Source organism: Apium graveolens, chromosome 6, assembly GCF_009905375.1.
Source record: "Apium graveolens cultivar Ventura chromosome 6, ASM990537v1, whole genome shotgun sequence".
In the NCBI taxonomy this organism is placed as follows: Eukaryota; Viridiplantae; Streptophyta; class Magnoliopsida; order Apiales; family Apiaceae; genus Apium; species Apium graveolens.
Genome location: NC_133652.1, coordinates 72,082,710 through 72,094,766, shown reverse-complemented (window position 1 = coordinate 72,094,766; position 12,057 = coordinate 72,082,710). Strand labels below are relative to the sequence as shown.

At 39.6% G+C, this 12,057-nt stretch overlaps 1 non-coding gene across 1 annotated transcript; it reads left to right on the top strand.

Annotated features, from left to right (window-relative positions):
* The first annotated feature begins 11,194 nt into the window (after positions 1 to 11,194).
* LOC141670228 (small nucleolar RNA R71) lies at positions 11,195 to 11,301 on the top strand. The gene has a single exon (XR_012554468.1). It is a non-coding gene; the product is annotated as a small nucleolar RNA R71 (small nucleolar RNA).
* The last annotated feature ends 756 nt before the right edge of the window (positions 11,302 to 12,057 follow it).

Below are 12,057 nucleotides of genomic sequence, written 5' to 3'. Positions count from 1 at the left end.
TCCAACTTGAGCATTGTCAGTGGTTGGAATGATTTGCAATTTCTCGGCCCAATCAGATCCAGGAATTACCTTTCTCTTCTTGTGAACCTGATTGGCTTCTTCTTCAAGAATCTTCCTTTCATTAGCGTCATCATGAGCTTGACTTACTGAATATACTAGATTTATCAATATTTGAGTTTTGGTAGATGTTGATTTCTTCTTGGACTTTAGATTAGGCTTGGACCATGACTTCTCACCAACTTTATCATTTCTCTTATAATTCCTATCAGCATTTAATATTTTTTGAGGCCTTAGAACATGTCTTTCAGCTTCAGTTTGGATGATTTCTTTGATAACTACACCTTTAGTTGGTCTCTGTCCATGAATATCTTCATATGGTGAGACAGTATCAATGGTTACTGGTCTTAAAGATTTGATTTCATCTTCTATAATCCTCAGTTGCTCAAAATCAACTCCCGGATTTTCCCTTTCAAAAATCCTTCTACTCACCTCAGAATTAAAATCTTGTATTTTAGGATCCTTGTAGAACATAGTTGTCTTTTACTATTAACCTTCAATTTTTGTAAAAGCTGACTTGCTTCAGCACCAACTTCTATCTCCAAATACCTTGGTCTTCATCAGCATTTGTGACTGACAGTGTTTGCTTTGTAGTCACAGTAAATTTTTGTTGTCTTTCACTTCTCCTTTTCTCTCCACCTTTTCTAGATTGGCTAGTGGTTTTAGAAGTACCACTAGATCCAACTAGATATCCACCTTTTTTCCCAAGAATCTCATTTTATCCTTTCTTTTTGCTTCCACCATCAGGACCATCATTTTGTCATTAGCATATTTCAGCTGGAGCTGCTTACATTTAGAATTTAATACTTTCTCCCCCTTTTTGGTATCATCACCAAGCAAGAGTGAAACAATGAGCTCCATAGATTGTTGCACCTCATCCAATTGCCCATACATTTTCAGTTGAGTAGCTTACAGTTTATCCTGTTGGCTTCAATTTTGTCTTGTCTGGCAAGGATAGGCTTCAATTGCTTTTGCATCTCAAGTCCATATGTGAGTTTAGCTTCAAAGAAAGCATCATTGGGTTTATCCATTTGGGAGTTAGCATTAGTCTGAGTAGTCTGAATAGATTTGACCATTAATGTTGAAGCTTTAAGATTAGTAAGAATATCAGAATTTGAAATGTTCTTCTCAACTGTCTCCAAATGTTAAGAAACATGAGCAACATATATAGGATATTTAGAATCCTTTCATTTAGAAGTCTATTCCTCATAAAAAAAAATTATAGTATTTTTAACATCCAACTCAAATAACTTCATCTTCTTTTTCCTTTCTATCATGCTTTCAGAAAAGAATATTTCATCAAGAACCTCATCAGGATCTAAGGTCACATTGATATTAGATACATAAATATCTTTTCCATCATCAGGCTCGCAGCCATGAACAGATTCTTCATCATCAACTGGTTCCTTGACTATCTCACATAGACGGTTCAACTTAGTGGGACACGTGGGAAGTTGTTATTGATCAGAAAAACAATCATGGAACATGTATTAATGTGTAGTAAATACGTGTATAGTTACACAAGGTAATGTTGTGTAAACACTCAAACGTTTTTCCTAAACACAAGCCATCAGTTATACACCTATTATTAATTATATAAAATTACCCACTATTCTACATCTCTGTTTTTAAATTAAAATATTGTTTTAATGATATTTTCGAATAAATTCAAACAATCATCATAGTTTAATAGTCAATCATGGTTTGACCATTATTAGTATTTAATTAACTACTGTCAGGACTTATAAGTCAACACACGTTTAACTAATATTAGTACTTAACTAATCCGAGTTTATCATGCTACTACTATCAGAGTTTAAATATTAGGATTTAACACTCTACTTTAATTTCAAGTAACATATAGCATGAATACATGATATCAGTGTTTAACACAGTTATCAGACTTTAAGAAATACTGATACATAGAAAAAGATACCACATTCTGATCAAATTTTCCTGTTACAGATCACAACTTATTCATCAATGTTTGAGAATTGTCCTGAAATTATTCCCAAATCATTCACCAGTCTTGTAAAAATGGCCTCATAAAGTGGTTTGGTGAAGATATCTGCTAATTGTTGATCTGTATGCACAAAGTGCAATTCCGCCGTACCTTCCTGTTAGTCGCTAAACACGCGCTAATAATACACGCAAGTATACGAGTTCACAAGTAGTATAGAATCTTTTCTAGTTCGTTCCCACAGAGAATGTATTGGTTAACTATCTAATTTATGCACCTAAGCAACAATATATGGTTATTATCCAATGTTAAGATGATAACAAATTAAGATTGTTTATAACTAAGAATTACGCTAACAATCATAACTACGAGAATAAGATTGACTGAATTGATATATATGACAAACATGAGATTCTAACTTCATTAAATACTTCATTAAATAGCTTTATTATTCTTAACCTTAGCACGCAATGGTGATGACACTAATCAGACAACACGAAACTGATAAACACCAACTTTCGTTGCACGAGTACCATTCTACCAGACATCCACAAAAGAGATAGAAGCTGAATAGGCACCAATTATATTGAGAACGTATATGTCTATAGTATTTGATAACATGACGGTTTAAGCAGAAATTATCTATCTTGATTACATAGGGCAAGTAAGATGGTTAAAATTACCTACGAATCATGCATGACAAATACATGAACCTATGCTAGCATGGCAAGTTCTAAATCCTTAAATTCACTTTCGCTTCATTAAGAATTAACACACTATCTTATAAGTTCGCGACGCTCATAAGACGAATACGCACAACCAATACTAGGATATCATACAATCATCACATACTAAGACATCAAAAAATTTAACTAAAGAATTCCATAAATAAATCCGCTAGAACCCCACGATAATGATTAGCCCATAATCGGACTAATCATCAAAGTGGGTTTCGATGAAAACATGATATAGAAAATGTAGTCTTTATACGAATAAATAAAACCAAGTATAAACAAGAGTATAGGTTCAGCAAAACAAGAAACAAGCATCCAAATTACAACTTAAAACAAAGATTCACAAGAATAAACTAGATCGTCTTCGACTTTGTTGAATTGTACTAAAGGTCTCTTGTCGTCTTCTCCTTGCGCTCCGGTCCGTCTCTGACTTGTTTTTTCTATTAAAAACGACCTAAAGTTATTTATATAGCAGCCCTCAACAATTTGGAAGCCTTCCCTTTTAGAATTGTAGTAGAAATAGGATTCTGAAATTCGGCCTCGGCGCGGCCGCGCGCTATCACAGCGCGGGCGCACTGCATTTCTGGAACCCCGGCGCGGCTGCACGCTATCACAGCGCGGGCGCGCCGTCCTTCTGGGAAAAACTCAGATTTCTTCTTAAATCTTGTTGCTTCGAGCCGGCTTTCCACGAGCTTTTATTCCAACACCACCTAGACACCAAATTAGCACCAAAACAATGATAATTCACATGATTACCTAAACAATGCCTGAAATGCAAAAACACTAGAAAACACATTAAAACACATAATAACTTGAGTAAAATACACCAATTCAAAGCTTATTAGAGCATAATAAAGTGTCATAAATGCCACTCAACATACCCCCAAACTTGAATCGATATTTGTCCTCAAGCATAAACAGACTCAAAGAACGAGAAACAAAAATGCATGAATGCAACTATATGAATGCAACGATCCCCAATAGAATAACTCAACCAACCAACAAGCAACATATCAACAAGTACAGTTATTCGCATGAAGATCAATCAAATCATACAAATCAACTTACAAACTAGAGACGTGCGTGTGTGAAGATGCTTACATATATACTATCGCAACTAGATCAATAATCATGAGTCATTACTCATCAAGGCAATCGCAAGGTTATAAATAAAATAAAAAGCTAGACTCAAAATAACTTATAACACTTCAATTCTTATATTGGAGTTCTATACGGATTCATGTTTTTATTCACAAAAAAACAACACAAGTATGCTTATTTGATCATTCAATGAGTGAGGTCCATAAATAACTTATACTATAGCACCCATGTAGCGAGCGTTAGGTTAGCGGATCCCAGACCATAAAAGCCTTAGGTCACTAGGCACAAAGTCCCCTAAGAACTTAATAACTCGAGTACTAAAGAGCCCACTCGTGATCAATTATACATAACACTTCTTCTTCTTTTTTTCCTTTTCTTTTTTTTTTCTTTCTTTTTCTTTTTTTTTCTTTTTTTTTCACAATTTCTGAATGAGTGTGTTTCGCTCCATCTCATTCAACCCTATACCACTCATAAAAATATGAGCCGGCTACTAGCCATTTGACACCTAGCCACACAACTAACAATGAAATCCAATTTCTCCAATTTTTAAATATCCATGTCTTTTATTATTAAGAGAATACCCTAAATTCTAAATATAAACAAGCGATTAAACTTCGACAAATCAAATAAACCATGATCATGATCTAGTACTCTAGCAATCTATAAGACTTAGTGAAATACAAGTGTCTATAGCATGCAAATCAATCCAATAAGACTCAACATCATTAAATACGACATCACTACACTAGCATAAATATCACAAGTCAATCGGAAAAATTATCTAAGGGATCATGTTATAATGCAAATGCATGAAACTACATGAACAAGATATCATAAAACTACTAAAATAAAATAAAAACTACATGGAAAAATATGCAAATTATATGAACTAAACTATTATGAACATGCAAACTATATATGACTCACACAAACATATTCCTTCAACAACTACCCCCAAACTTAAAATATTCGCTGTCCTCAGTGAAGGTAATAGTAAGGAATCAGGCATACCTACTCTGAATCAGAATCCTCAGTGTCAGGAGGCGGATACACGGAATCCTCACCAAATACCGTCCACTGAATGTCAACTCCGGTGGCTCTAAATGCAGTCCCAAGTGCCTGGGTGAGATCATGTGTAAAACGACTATGGATGTCGTGCATCGCATCCATCCTCCTTGCAAGACACCTATACTGCGTCGAACTCAAACCAACTCCCATGTCCGCTCCTGCTGCCTCCTGCTGCTGCTGCGATGGTCCTCTTTCATCTCCTAACTGAGATCTCCATGCAGTCCTGCTCGTCTGACCAGCAGCTGGCCTCCCACCAGGTAGGTGGTGAAAAGAATACCCAAGCCCCTTCAGATCGGGATTGCCTTCATCCCATTCCTGCATCTTAGCCAAAGTAGTGCTATCGATCGGAGCACTCAGAATCTGCAACTGCTCATGTGCGGGCCAATGCACACCAACTGCCACGCACAGCTTTGTCACCACGGACGCATACGGAATAGACCCTGTAGTGCTCCCCCTCAAGAACCTCAAAATCCCCTAATATATCACCATCCCCAAATCTATATAATCCCCCTGCAGAATGCCCCATAGCAGACGTGCACGCTCCACAGTAGCCTCATGCACATGCGAAGATGGCATGATATTAGCACATATAAAAGCGTTCCATGCACGGGCAAATCTGTTCATGCCGGACTCCGGGAACATAGAATACTCGGCGACTGTGCCCCTCTTGATCTTCCAATGTGTGTCGGGACGTCACAGAGTAGCAACAATAAGATCTAGATCAAAGTCCTCTGGAATCTTATTGTTCCAAGTATCCTGCCCCACCTTCCTCATGGGCTACTCAATCACAGTCCTGATAGCCTCTGCACTATAATCCAACATCCTCCCTTGCACCACAGTGAAGCCATTCTTCTCGGCCTTGTGTTCGCATAGAAACCACACTCATAGGCACAGCAGCTGCTGCTTCATAAAAAGGAACCCAACCTATCTCCAAGATCATCTCCAAAAGCTTACCATCATTCCCAGATGGCAGGAAACCTCTCTCCTTAGCAATAGGCTTCGCGAGAAGCCTCGTGTACTCCTCCTCAGCCTCGGGAGTAGAAAACCTGGGCCTCACACCACTCGAAGTTGAAGAATCGGTGGCGCTGCTATCAACTTGAGTTCTTTGTCACTTGGGTGCTATGGAAATTGATTAGAGAGAATAAGAGTTGTATTTGAGAGAGAATTGTGTTTGAGAGTTTGCAAATTGGTGAAGAAGTTTATGTATGAGGTGTATGTATACATAGGTGGTGAAAAGAGAATTAGATATGGAATAGAAGTGAGATTTGATTATGGGAATAATGGGAGTAATGGGTTTGATTTGGAGAGGGAATTATGGGATATGGGGGAGTAAAATTCGGTTAGGAATTGATTTTGGGACAAAATTCCCCTTTTCCGCCCTTAAACTGCCTTTTATTTTTTTTGCAGAGTCGGGACACGGCGCGGGCGCGCGCTACTTCTTCCAAACCGACGCGGGCGCGCGATGTTTCTCTACTTACTAATGTACAACAAACTTGGGTTGCCTCCCCAAAAGCGCTTCTTTTACGTCGCTATCTTGACGTAGAATCTTGAGATCATGTGGACAATAAAATGGCACGAACCACCTCGCGGTTTACCGTGTCACCATAATAATGCTTCAACCATTGACCATTTACCTTGAATGCTTGGCCCAGATCGTTCTAAAAAATTTCCACCGCTCCATGTGGAAACACAGTTTTGATTATGAAGGGCCCTGACCATCTTGACTTCAACTTTCCAGGAAAAAGACGGAGACGAGAGTTGAATAAAAGAACTTGTTGTCCTGGTACAAATTTCTTGAGCACTAGACCCCGATCGTGCCACCTCTTGACTTTCTCCTTATACATCATATTGTTTTCATAAGCTTGAAGTCGAAACTTGTCAAGTTCATTTAACTGAAGCATCCTCTTTTTTCCAGCTGCATCCAAGTCCAGATTCAATTTTCTTCAAAGCCTAATATGCTTTATGCTCGAGCTCCACAGGCAAATGACACCCCTTACCTAAACCAACTGAAACGGCGACTTTCCCAATGGAGTCTTATATACTGTTCTATACGTCCAAACAGCTTCACAAGCTTCAAAGACCAATCCTTCCTTGATGGACATACCACTTTCTCCAAAATGCGCTTGATCTCTCTGTTAGATACCTCAGCTTGACCATTTGTCTGAGGATGATAAGCTGTAGCGATGCGATGATTCACATAATACCTTTTCATCATAGCAGTGAACTTGCGATTGCAAAAATGCGACCCCTCATCACTGATTATGACTCTTGGAGTTCCAAACCTTGTGAATATTTGCTTGTGCAAAAAATTAAGCACCACTTTTGCATCGTTTGTTGGCAACGCCTTAACTTCAACCCATTTCGACATATAATCAACTGCCAACAAGATATACTGATTGTTACAAGATGAGACAAATGACCCCATAAAGTCAATTCCCCAAACATCAAAGACCTCAACCTCGAGAAGCACATTAAGAGGCATCTCATCCCTTTTAGACATATTACCCACACGTTGACATTGATCACATTTCAAAATAAACTGATGAGCATCTTTAAACAATGTTGGCCAAAAGAAACCTGCTTGAAGAACACGAGCTGCTGTCTTTTCTCCACCATAATGTCCTCCATAAGCCGTTGAGTGGCAATCTCGCAAGATCCCCCCCCCCCGTTTCGCTATAAGGAATACATCTCCTGATGATTTGTTCAGCTCCTTGGCGAAAAGGAAACGGCTCATCCCACATATACCACTTCACTTCATGAAGAAACTTCTTCTTTTGAGCATAAGATAAGTCGGGAGGCATGATATTACTCACAGGATAGTTCACAATATCTGCAAACCACGGTTCTTCTTCTTGCACTCCAAACAACTGCTCGTCGGGAAAAGACTCATTTATCAATGTCTTGTCCAATGAAGTAGCATTAGGATTCTCTAAACGCGAGAGATGATCAACAACTTGATTTTTATTTCCTTTTATGTCCTTGATCTCTAGTTCAAATTCTTGAAGCAAAAGAACCCATTAAATCAATCTAGGCTTCGAGTCCTTCTTTGAGACGATATATCGAATGGCGGCGTGATCAGTGAAAACTGTCACCTTAGTCCCAAGTAGATAAGATCGAAATTTCTTAAAACCATAGAAAATAGCCAACAGTTCTTTCTCCGTAGTAGTGTAATTCAGTTGAGCACCATTTAGAGTCTTACTAGTGTAGTAGACTACATGAAATATATTGTTCTTTCTCTGCCCAAGAACTGCTCCAACTGCATAGTCACTTGCATCACGCATCATCTCAAAAGGTTCATTCCAATCAGGTGCAGTTATGACAGGTGCCGTGGTTAAACTCCTCTTCAATATCTCAAAAGCTGCAAGGCACTCGTCATCAAATTTAAAAGGAACATCTTTCACTAACAGACCGCACAAAGGCTTTGAAATTTTCGAGAAGTCCTTGATGAAATGCCTGTAGAAACCCGCATGACCAAGAAAACTACGAATTCCCTTAACAGAAATTGGTGGAGGAAGATTCTTAATGACCCCCACCTTGGCCTTGTCCACCTCTAGGCATTTATTAGAAACCTTGTGCTCGAGAATAATGCCCTGATGCACCATAAAATGACATTTCTCCCAATTGAGAACCAGATTGGTCTTAACACACCTCTTGAGAACGTGTCCCAGATTCTGCAAGCATTCATCAAAAGAATCGCCAAAGACTGAGAAGTCGTCCATGAACACCTCCACATTCTGGCCAATCATGTCAGAAAAGATGGCCATCATACATCTCTAAATTGTGGCTGGTGCATCACACAGACCAAAAAAAACTCATCTGGAGGCGAAAGTACCAAATGGACAAGTAAAGGTAGTCTTCTCCTGATCTTCTGGAGCGATACAAATCTGATTGTAACCCGAATAGCAATCCAGAAGACAATAATACTCATGACCGGCCAACCTGTCAAACATCTGATCAATGAAGGGCAATGGAAAGTGGTCCTTCCTACTGGCCTTGTTCAGCTTCCGATAGTCCATGCAGACCCTCCACCCCGTGACTGTCCGTGTAGGAATAAGCTCATTCTTCTCATTTACCACCACAGTAATTCCAGCTTTCTTTGGCACATATTGAACCGGGCTTACCCATGAACTGTCAGAGATAGGATAGATGATCCCCGCATCTAGCCACTTCAGAATTTTCTTCTTCACTACTTCCTTCATGATAGGATTAAGTCTTCTTTTCTACTCGACTATAGGCTTGCTACCTTCCTCTAGCAGAATTTTATGCATACAGTAAGAAGGGCTGATACCCTTGATATCTGCTATAGTCCATCCAATTGTCGACTTGAACTCTCTCAGAATCCTCAATTACTTTTCCTCATCACTACCTGAAAGGTCAGATGTAATAATAACAGGCAGAGTAGATGCATCACCTAAAAACGCATACCTCAAATGCTTAGGTAAAGGCTTAAGCTCAAGAGATAGAGCTTCCTCAATAGAAGGCTTGAGGTTTTTAGGAGCTTTGTTCAATTATTCCATTCCAAGAGATTCAAAAGGCATATCAATCTTCCTCTTCCAGGGAGAAGTATTCAAATATTGCAATTGTTCTTCACCTTCGTCATATTCACTATCTGAATTCCCCAATAAGGCTTTTTTAAAGGCATCAGACCTTAGCAATTGATCAAGTTCCGATGTGACCACCGAATCGACCAACTCCCCTTTTAAGCACTCCTCATTATCAGTAGGAAATTTTATAGCATTGAACACATTAAAGGTAACATCCTGATCCAGCACTCGCATTGCAAGCTCACCCTTCTGCACATCAATCAAGGTTCGGCCGGTTGCCAAGAAAGGTCTTCCCAAGATTATGGGAATCTTCTTATCCTCTTCGAAATCAAGAATTACAAAATCAACAGGAAATATGAGTTTATCAACCTTGACCAAAACATCCTCTACTATACCTCGCGGATATGTAATAGAACGATCGGCCAACTGTAAAGTCATATACGTCGGTTTAGGATCAGGTAGATCCAACTGCTAGAAAATTGACAAAGGCATCAGATTGATGCTAGCTCCCAAATCACATAAGCATCTGTCAAAAGACACTTTTCCAATAGTACATGGAATAGTGAAGCTTCCTGGATCTTTAAGCTTTGGAGGCAACTTCTGCTACAGCACAACACTGTATTCCACTGTGAGAGCGACAGTCTCTAAATCATCTAGCTTCACTTTCCGAGAGAGAATACCTTTCATAAACTTTGCATAGCTAGGAATCTGCTCGAGAGCCTCAGCAAAAGGTATGTTGATATGAAGTTTCTTGAACACCTTCAGAAACTTCTCAAATTGCTTGTCCATCTTTTTCTTTTGCAGCCTCTTAAGAAAATACGGTGGAGGATAGATCTGTTTCTCCCCTGTATTACCCTCAGGCGGAGTGTGCTCAACAGTAGTCTTCCTTGGTTCCACTTCTCCATTATGATGCTTTGCTTCTTTCTCAGCCCCAGCTTCTTCAGTCAACTCTTGAGTTTGTTCGGGATTCACAACTTTCCCAGACCATTGCCTTTACCTGCTCCTTAGCTTCCCTCTTTCCTAGCACTTCAGTGTCACTAGGCCATGTACTAGGTTGACGATTTAGCAAGGCATTGGCAATTTTCCCAATCTGATTTTCCAAGGTCTTGATAGAAACAACTTGACTCTTGCACATAAGCTTCAACTCCTTTAATTCAGATTTTTCATTAGCTTGTTGCAGCTGGAGTTATTGTCTTGGTGCATACTGCGGTTGCTGAAAACCAGGGGGGTTGTACTGTTTAGCTGGATACTGCTGATAAGGCTGTTGAACCGCATTCTAGGCGTTGCTCCAACTGAAATTAGGATGATTGCGGTTGTTAGGATGATAGGTGGCTGGAACAGGCTGCTGCGATTGCTGGAAGTTGCTCACGAACTGAGCTGATTCACTAGAAATTGCGCACTGATCAGTCTCATGGGCACCAGCACAAAGCTCACAGACACTAGTAATTTGATTAACTCCATAATTAGCCAAAGTATCCACCTTCATTGTCAAAGCCTAAAGTTGGGCAGCGATAACAGTTGCTGCATCCAACTCCAGAATTCCTGCTACTTTTCCCTGAGTCAGTCTCTGGGAAGGATTCTGGTACTCATTAGCAGCCATCATTTCAATAAGATCATAAGCTTTATCGTAGCTCTTAGCCCACAAGGCTCCTCCTAATGCTGCATCAAGCATGGGCCTAGAAGTAGGACCCAATCCATTGTAGAAATAGTTGATAATCATCCAATCAGGCATGCCATGGTGTGGGCACTTCCTTAGCATCTCCTTATATCGATCCCAAGCCTCACACAGAGATTCTCCAGTTTGTTGCGCGAGCTGGGTAAGAGCATTCCTGATTATAGCAGTCTTCGCCATGGGGAAGAATTTAGTGAGAAACTTTTGAGCAAGATCTTCCCAAGTGGTGATAGAGTCTGCTGGTAGAGAATGTAACCAGCACTTAGCTTTGCCCCTAAGAGAGAATGGGAAGAGTCGTAGCTTAATTGCATCCCCAGTCACATCATTGAATTAGAAAGTGTCGCAGATCTCGATGAAATCCCTGATGTGCATGTTGGGGTCTTCAGTAGGAGAACCCCCAAACTGAACTGAGTTCTGTATCATCTGAATCGTGCTCGACTTCATCTCAAAAGTGTTAGCCCTGATGGTTGGTCTGATGATACTAGATTGAATGTCATTAATCTTAGGCTTAGAATGGTCCATCAAAGCCTTCAGATTTTCTGCTTGATCACCCACAGCTACTACAATTGGCTCTTCAACTTTCTCTTCTTCCTCTAACTTCTTTTCTTCCTCGGAAACTTCCCTATAAACTACCAAAAGTTCTTCCTCAGCTTTATCCAGTGTTCTCTTACGAGTACGCGAACGCGTATGCATACACCCTCGCTAGAGTACCTGAAACCAGACAAAGAACAAATAAGTAACAATGTCCAAGTCAATGAACTTTAACGACCACTGATGGAAAGCACATAAAATATAAATTAACACTGTAGTCCCCGGCAGTGGCGCCAAAAACTTGTTAGTCTCTAAACACGTGCTAATAATATACGCAAGTATACAAGTTCGCAAGTAGTATAGAATCTTTTCTAGTTCGTTCCCATAGAG